The sequence below is a fragment of the Hordeum vulgare genome, chromosome 5H (assembly GCF_904849725.1).
Source record: "Hordeum vulgare subsp. vulgare chromosome 5H, MorexV3_pseudomolecules_assembly, whole genome shotgun sequence".
Taxonomy (NCBI): Eukaryota; Viridiplantae; Streptophyta; class Magnoliopsida; order Poales; family Poaceae; genus Hordeum; species Hordeum vulgare.
Genome location: NC_058522.1, coordinates 571,651,934 through 571,661,489, shown reverse-complemented (window position 1 = coordinate 571,661,489; position 9,556 = coordinate 571,651,934). Strand labels below are relative to the sequence as shown.

General features: G+C 39.8%; 1 long non-coding RNA gene across 1 annotated transcript; it reads right to left on the bottom strand.

The window, feature by feature from the left end:
• Positions 1-7,178: 7,178 nt before the first annotated feature.
• On the bottom strand, positions 7,179-7,536 carry LOC123400126. Its single transcript, XR_006610485.1, has 2 exons — positions 7,435-7,536; positions 7,179-7,359 (listed from the first exon to the last, which is right to left on the bottom strand). It is a non-coding gene; the product is annotated as an uncharacterized LOC123400126 (long non-coding RNA).
• Between the last annotated feature and the right edge of the window lie 2,020 nt (positions 7,537-9,556).

Here is a 9,556-nt window from a genome sequence, read left to right as displayed (position 1 = left end):
TAGTGCGAGCACCAGGACTAGAACCTGATGGGCTGAAGATACCACCGCCCCTCTAACCATCCAACCACATGTTGGTCTTGATTGGTCGTTTTACAGCACAAAACGCATGTATAAAATATACGCGGGTAAAAAAACCCGGATGAATCCCGAAAACCCACTTGGTCGGTCGTTTTTGTGATGTAAAATACACACGTAGAAAAACGTTTCGCTAACTTAGAGCACCTACAACCGGACCCCCTCTCCAAATGTCCAGACAAGCTGTCCGGTGAGTGCCTTGACGAAAAAAGCCACCTAACCGTCCTGCATATAGCCAACCTAAATGCAAGTATCTCATATCCGGCATAATCTGGGGGATATGGTGATGCTCGGACACGCCCACCATGTCAGATAGGGCTTGCGCCAATTCGCTCATATCCGCCTCCCCTCTCCTTGCTCGAGCAGCCCTCTCCTCTTCTTTTTTTGCCCTCCTCCGCACAACCACCACCGGACTTCCCTCGCTATTGGTGCTCCACCGCCATTCCCAACTCAGGGTTTCTCAACCGGACGTCCGAACGCACACCGTCGCTGATCAGGTTGCCACCCGCTACGTCAAACTCCCCATATTTTCACCTCGCGCTCTACGTGTTCGATGAAATGTCGGAGTTGGTTTCAATTTTGTCATTACATCTAGGTCACCCATGGAATCGACGTGGAATGATGGCTATGGAAATGATGATCTTGACGAATTCATATTCAACGAGCTCATCACATCATTGGATTTCGACGATGAGGATGCCAAAATGATGATGATGATGAGCATCGATCCAAGAGGAGTCTGAGAAGATAGAGGGGCATGTCCTAAACTTCAAGGGTTCCATCAAGGGCCGGAGAGTGATTCCCCCTGATAGGATTGCCCGTGGATGACTTATGTACATGGACTACTCCACAAATGTTCCCACATTTCGTGAAACTATCTTTTGTTGTCGCTACCAGATGAGAAGAAACATCTTGTTCTTGTGGGTAGTGGAAGGCGTGGAGAAGGTTGATGGCAACTTCAAGCCGAGGAAGGATTGTTGTGGAAAACTTTTCTTCTCTCCTCCGCAAAAATGCACGACTACTCTCAGGATGCCTGCTTATGGTAAAGCGGCAAATGCCATTGATGCAAAAATCCGGATGGGGGAGATCACGGTCTTAAACACCATAGTTTAATTTGCACGCATTGTGGTGAAGGTGTTCGAACCAGAGTACTTGAGAGAGCCAACTATGAAGGACACAGAAAAACTATTGGCAATTGGAGCACCAAGAGAATTTCCAGATATGTTAGGTTCAATTGATTGCATGCACCGATAGTGAAAGAACTGTCCAAGGTGATGCAGAGCATCCTAGTGTCATCCCAATGGATAATACATCAACCCCCCATCCATCAAGTGGACCTACAACAATAGCTCGTGCATGTGCCACTGAACATGAGGTGAACTCTCCCCTCTTCAAAATCCCTCTACATCCGAGACATGCTTGTTACCTCAAGCCGGAATGCTTACTGTGCTTAGGTGTGATAGAATCGAGCTTAGAGCGTAGAGTAATGAGGGCCAAGCCATCACGGGTAAGGAAGTAATCGAGAAGGAGAGCGAGAAGCGAAACAAGGAGGCAAAACTGGTTGAAACTGTGAAATCGGAGGACATGTCTGGAAGATCCGACACAACTTCCGACACATCACCGAGAATCCGTTTTATTGCAATTTTTTTGAAAGAAAAGGGGTTCCCCTACTCGAGTTTTTATTAATGAAGCAAAGTAGTCACCGGTTACAACCACAACACCCTCTAGTTCGAAAATAGACTTAAAAAGGAAACACAAAATATAACCGACTCTAAACGCAGATAATAGCAACATCCTATTACAGACGAGAATGTAATCTATGGCTACCACTCCACATCAGGTTACAGAGCCACCCCAGGCGATCCGAAGAAGCTCCCCGCGGTATTTGTCCAGCTTATTGATGAATTGCCGAAGCACCCCGTCCCTCTGTGACGTCGCAGAGCACACCCCATTGTTAAAGAAAACTTTGAAGTTTCACAAGCACGCAGTTTAGACTTTTCCAAGATCGATTCTGGAACCAAAACTCATTCCTTAGTCTTCAAATACTCAACAAGGAGGCAGCAACAATCGTACTCTGGACTGGTTTTTTCTTATGAATCTGCCATAAGGCACAAATATCTTTAAAGCAGGAAATAGTGGGCATTTGAAAAGAATCAACAAATAATTTCCAATGCACTTAGCCACCACACAATCAAAAAATCAGATGTTGTATAGATTCCATTTCATTACAAAACAAGCAAGTATGATCATCAATATTTCTTCGCTTAGCTAAGTTATCCCTGGTTAAGTTTTATTATAAATACTTAGCCAGAGAAAAACATGGATATTTTATGGACAAAGAACCTCCCACATCTTGGTACTGCATTCAGTACTAACCCGGTCGGATATTACTTTGAACCTAAAATCTAAAAAGTGGGCACACACTATTTGGTTAAACGGAGCTGCCGGTCCCTCACATGCATGTATGTGTTAATTTATGGGAAACACTCCCTATCATACATCTGATACGAAGCAAACATCAGACTAATCGCTTGTCATTAATCCTTACAACATCCGACGGCCTACAACACTCTAAAAAAACTCCGTCCAAATCACCCGATAAATACGCAAGGACGCAAGATAATCTAATTGTCGCCATAACTCCCGTCTCCATCTTTATTCCCAAAATATGGCACCTCTCGTTCCCGTTTCCTGCTCACCTCATTGACGAGAGATCCGTCCGCATGCGTCGCCCGCCTCCTCCTCTACCCCCAGTACATCCATCACACACCACTGTCAAGCTCACCATCATCTGCACTGCTTCCGACAGACCGCACCATGGAGCTTCCAATCCTCCTCGGCTCTCTCTAATCTCCCTGCCAAAGCTCCCGAGGTTTGGATCCCCATACACTGTGGCCCCCGGTCCAACCCGAACCCTCTTGGTCATCCCTCCTGATCCGTCGCGGCCGCGGCCGCCATCACCAACGTATGCAGTAGCACGTGAGGAACGGTTGATCAAACATTGGCTTTGGGTCCTCAATCTGCATGTCCCTATGTTCAGTTTCTTTCCAATATGAAAGTACATGAGTGTATTTTCTTACTCAAATCAATGCCTTCCCGGATCATGATTTGTCTTAGTAGAAGTTGATTTAGGCTCACATTTTTCTACTTATGTTCGATGATACTAATCACCTCCATTTTTGCAGTCAGGATGCTAATATTTGTTTTAAGATTTGTATGCTTCCATCAGGCCGCTCATGTGTTGTGTCTGCAAGATTGTTCTTTTGCTGCAGAGATCCAAAGCTTCATATATATCCAATACATGCTTGTACATGCAGATGGATTGACAATACAATCATGCTTCTCAGGTTCAAGAACTTTCTACTGTCCACTTCCCTTTTGTGTTGTGTTGAATTGCATGAATCTAATGCTCCTGAAATTTCCACGCTACACATGTATCAAACTTCTGTTGTTCACTGCATAGAGAAGAATTGTACTCTTGTTTTATGTTTGATGGTATGAAATTGATGCTTGCAAATATCCATGCTTCCAAAGTATTGCACTTTAGTCCGGATAGATTTTGTCAATACTCAATAGTCCATATTAGGTTAACAATTTTTTCCTAGAAATAATTAATTCATATACGATATATTGACAACAAACTTTTTAAATATTAAATGATATATATATATATATATGTATATATATATATATGTATATATATATATACATATATATATATATGTATATATATATATATATATATATAGACACACATACACACACACATACATATATGTGCTTCATATACATGCTTCCAATGAGTTTTTTTATATTGATATAGTTAAGTTGTCGCTTCCAAGTAGCCATGCTTCCTACTTTTATTTCTTGCATATGTTTCTATAGTATAGTGAATTTTCCTTCAATCATTGTAAGTGTATGCTTATTTTATTGTATAATCATTTTGATAAAACTATTAGCAGACATTTGTGCTTCAACAATTAATATTATGTGCTTCAGCGAGTGTCAGTATTGCTTCTATTGGTGACACTTTATCGTACATACATTTTTGCACCTTTTATTGTATCAACAACTATCTGTGTGTGCTTTCTTCTTCGAATTCTTCTAATGTACAGGCACATGCACCCGGCTCCAAATGCGCTTCTTTGTTGCGAGCAAGATGCCTTGTAATGAAGATGAGTGTCCTATAACGGAGACAAACTAGTCACGACTCTAAGTTGTCGGTTATACCGGAACAACAAAGTTGAAGAGAGCTCATGGCACGCGTAGATCTTGCGCATGAGCAGTTTTAAAAAAATGTTTTTGCAACAATCTTTTATTTAGTTGCAAAAATGAGTTGTAATGTCTTATGATTACTTTGTTTCAATGCTTGATCTTTCTTCTTTTGCTTGCTGATGATTACTTTGTGAAGGAGATGTGTCAATATACAAGAAAAATGCTTCCTTTACACAAAATATTTATTTCCTTCTCCCCAAATTATATCATATATTAAATCATTCCGTTGAAAGATATTTTCTGTCCCACCACAAAACATATGCTTCCATCAATTTTGGAATGTTTCCATGGCACCAAAGCTATCTCATTGTCACATAATAATGCATCTTCGGAAAACATGGAAATATGTAAATGATTTTTCGAAAGAAATTCTTGGAAGCAGGAAACGAATCATATAATGTAATTAGTGAAGACTACCTACGTCCACGCCCACCTACATAAAAAAAGGAACAATCACCGAACACATGCATGCATAGGAGTTATGATGCACTAATCAATTAATGTTTCAAATATAGAAATCACGCTGGAGTGTTTACTAGCCAATCTGACAACCAGGATGCATCTAATCGGATGGCCATGGACTGGTCTGATAGAAAGCAAAGCATCAGTAGTCTGATGCCTAGTGCTTTCCTTTATTTATTTGTCTTCTAGCACATGTGACAGTTAGAATTAAATGCGTTCATGCTGATTACTTCATTTAGAAAAGAACAGATCCACATACATTTATTTCATGTTTTTAATTTGTTTAAGAACCATATCGTTTAAACCGTGCGTTAAAATTCAGATCCATTTTCATTGTTTGAACTCTCACGATGAGATTTTTGAAACTAGATCCCGCATGTGCATATTCCGATGGATTTTTTCGACACCAACTTCGATGATATATTGTGCAACTCTATAACTACATGGTACAATTTTAGTACTGCATGATGCAATTTTTTTCTAAAACCAATTTTATTTGCAAGTAATCTTCTCCCCCATCAAATACCTAGTCGTTTATGTGCAAACCCCCCTTCCTACTTGTGGATGTTTAGTTTTTCACCGCTTCACACCCAACTCTACCTCTAGCCAACTGCCTAGTAGTCGTTGTGCAACTCCTTACCCTCCTTACTTGTGGATGTGTTGTTTTAGTTGACGGGAGCAATAGACAGAGTTGTACATAGTCTGCTAAGTGGTTGGCCGGGCAACAGACAAAGTTGCACATCTCACTGGCAGGATAGTTGGATGGTAAAAACTACACATCCACGAGGGTATTGTAAATTTGCATACAAACGGGGTGCTAAAATTGCACAATCTCACTAGCATGGGTGGTTTGGACTTGGTGCTAGCAAGAAAAGCTACACATCCATAGGAGTTACTGAGGAAAGTTGCACATTATCGGTAGACAGTTGGCGATGACAGTATCCGAAGTTGCACGTCCACTGCTAAACAGTTGACCGATGCAGAAAACAGTGAAAGCACAACCACGGACAGGAGGAAAGTTGCACATGAACTACTAGACAGTTGGATGAACATCTCAATAGGAAGAGGTAGTTTGGGGGTGGATGTGCCATTAGTGAAAACTACACTTCCACGGGGTAGACGGAAAGTTGCACATCCACTGTCAGGTAGTTGCACATCCACTGCTACGCAGCTGCACAAAACAGAGGTTAAATTGCACAAAAAAATTCGTTGAAACATACCCATGCGGGATCTAGTTTCGAAGATCTCGTCGCGAAGAATTCAACAGTGAAGACGGATCTGAATTCCGACGCGCAGTTTGGAAGATATGGCTTTTTTAAAATTCAAAAAGCCCAAATTAAATACATTCACATCTGTTCGCGTGAATGTTTTGCATTTACTTTTTACTTTTTCCGTTCACACATGTTCACACGTATTCACTTTTCCTACTATCTGCTTAAAGGACAAACTGTATCTATTTATAAATTACTAGTACAAATGCCCGTGCGTTGCAACGGGTGATTTTTTTTACACGTCGTTTCTTATATTTAGTTTTGGCAAACTTAGAAAATAAGATTACACTGAACTATCGCTTTTTGAGCCATATAATTTAGATGTGCATAAAACATTCTAATCGTTTGTTTGGACCTACTTTAGCTCGACGCTTTCATCTGATGAAAGAGTTTGGGTGCATACAATACATGCTAGATGAACATGCTTTTTATTTGTTTTGAAAGATGTTATTCTTTTGTAAATTTGAAGAATATTTTTTGGATTTTCAAATGGTTTTTTTTGGAGATGAACATTATCTGGTTGGAAAATTGCATGATGCTTTTCTGTTCTTATATTTAGTTTGCAGATCCATCAATTATTAGAAAAATGAAATTATGCATGATGCTACGCACGAGTAAAAGCAGCAGGCTGTTGGCGTAATTGTCCTGACATTGGAGAGTCGAGATCTAGGTCAAAATTACATTGTTATATTTTTCTACATCAAGTATACCAGTTGCTACCACACGCGAACATAGAGCAGCAGTGCATCACTTCAGTTAGAGAGGCGAGATGAGCAGTACAACACTTCAGCTAGACAGGTGAGTTAAAACGTCATAAGTACCGAATTAACACATTATTTTACACAATTCATGACAGCAATAGATCTAGCGCCAGAATAGGTGGATCTATAATCGCTCTTGTAAAATATGTGTTCATTTTTATCACATATATAAATTCACTATGCAACGTTGGTAGTAAAAACCAATATAAACCAATGTTGATAAATTCAACGCACATTTAGGGTCATCCTCGTCCACAACTTATTGTTAAAGAGTACATATGTACATATGTCCCATAATACAAGAACTTCAAAAAACATTCTTAAATTATGAGACGGAGGAAGTAGATTTTATGAAAGCTAAATACTCATGTCATTTACAGCCAACGATATCTAATTGACCCTATTGGTTTACATCCAATGAATTATGAGGCGCGTTTTTCTTAGCTTCATATCTGAAACCACCATCATGGGTTGCTATCCAACAAAGAAACTCCTTTTTCATAATAGCACATGTCCTGTTGAGAGAAAATGGAAGTTACCACGAAGTATATAAATCTTGAAAAAATAATAAAGTTTCCAGAGTAGCTTACAGAATCAATTTACACAAATATCTGGAGATTTTACATAGCAGTTTTAATTTTGGTTTTCTTGATACAACTGAGGAATTCTAGTACACCGGCAGATATGTTGTCTTCAAATTCGTTGTCGTTGAATGTTAGCAGTTGTCCTAGAATTATTTTTCGGATTTCGCATTCATCCTGTACATCCATATTTTTGCAAACGAATAATATTTACATCACATTTCTAAAATATAATATGTCGGTATTGTATGGCAAGACACACTATGGCAGGTAACATTCTTTTCTTGGATAATAATCGGCGTCAATTCCTTTGGATATATAGAACCATATAATAGATTAAAACGATCACCATTTTTTCTGTTCATATATATTGCTGCTAGATATTCTGGATGGAACATTAGAAGTTTACCATGCCGCCATAATGGTTACTACTTGCTTGCATCAATTCAAGCTACTACTTGCTACAAATCGAAGAGGTGTTTGCTTGAGTCTATGGCAATAGACCAATTGTGTTAAATACTTTCTCAAATTAATTTAAATTTCTAGTTTAACCATCAGTAAACCCTGGTTGTAAATCACTGTAAATGAAACATAGCTTCATCATAATTTACACAAAGAAAAGGAGATACCTGCAGCGAAGTAGGTCTAGGCGATGGTTGATGGTCTTCAGGCAAAGTCGACGGAGGCAAAATTTTATGCAACAACAACAAAAATTGAAGTTAAAACTGCAACAGTTACCTTGTTCAAACAACATTCCAGATTTTGCAAAGATGCAATCAGCACGGAGTTCAATCAAAGAGGAGGAGTTATAACAATACCGTAAATAGTGGAGTGACAGATAATCTTGAGAAGCTAACTATAGGATGCATAAGCTACTGGGTGGGCACATAGTAGAGTGATCTGGATGTTCCTTCCAACATTATTTTGTCGGCACGAGCAGATAATGGCTTTAATTACTTGCTAGCAGCTAGCTGCACAAACTAAAGATTCAGGCATACAGATCGAAGAGGGGCTTGTTTACCCAGTCGGCAAGAGCAGATCGAGGTTTCAAGTAATTGCTAGCATTAAGTTAAGTTGGTGCCTGCTGCAACTAGCTGCACCAACACACAAAGATTCACAAAGATTCCGACAAATATAGATAGTACAGGTGCTTGCTTCAGCCTATGCCAACACACAGTTTTTCCAATCAAAGTGTTGCTTACTTGCTTGCATCAATCTAAACTTCTACTTGCTGCAGCTACTTTCACAAATAAAATAAGATAGCAAAATAATATAAAGTTTACATCCTATAATCACAACTGAACTCTGGTTCTAAATCAAAGTAGCTACTATAGAACCTGATCCATGTTTTTAACATCAAAGTGTTATGTACCACTACCACAACCAGTAGTCAAATAAGACCAAAGACCTATCTGAAACAACATTACACCGGGCTATAAAAAAGTACATAACCTACTTGTTTTGCCATTATGGGACATTAATTTTAATAAATGTCAATTATAATGTTAAATATAAGACATCTACTTTTGGACGGAAGGAGTTTCTTTTAAAAATACAATGTAATGCTTACATAAAAATTGTATTACTTTTTTAATAATAATTATCATTTTTATTGAGTGGTAATAATGTTTTGTTTTTTGATGGGTAATAGCATTTTTGTGTACAACATATTTTCAAAAAAAAATTGAACAATATATATTTTAAATTGTTTTTTGCACAACTTGCTAAGCTCCTGCGAGTGAGTTGCTCTAAGCGTAGTCACCAAACCTCCGCACGAGACACAAAGCGCGTCCTCCAGAGCATTTTCCTCATCTTCTTCTCAAAAAAAGTTCTCCTCATCTTCTTCTCAAAGAAATTTTTTTGTCCTTATCTCTTCACTTTGTTCCCGTCACTCCCCCCATTCCAACGATCGCCACCCCCTCCCTTCCATTCCTTGTGGAGCTGAGCTCTCGATGTACCTCCAATGGTGGCCGCCCCTTGCCGTTCATCCCCTCCGCTGGCGCGAGGCCCCGCCTGATCTTCCCACTGCCTCCTTTCCCCGGCAAGCACTCGAACGCCGCCTCCTCACCCCCTCCCCACCGCCTCGCCCCGGCCCATCCTCTTCCCCTCCCCACGGCCTCGCCCCGGTGCA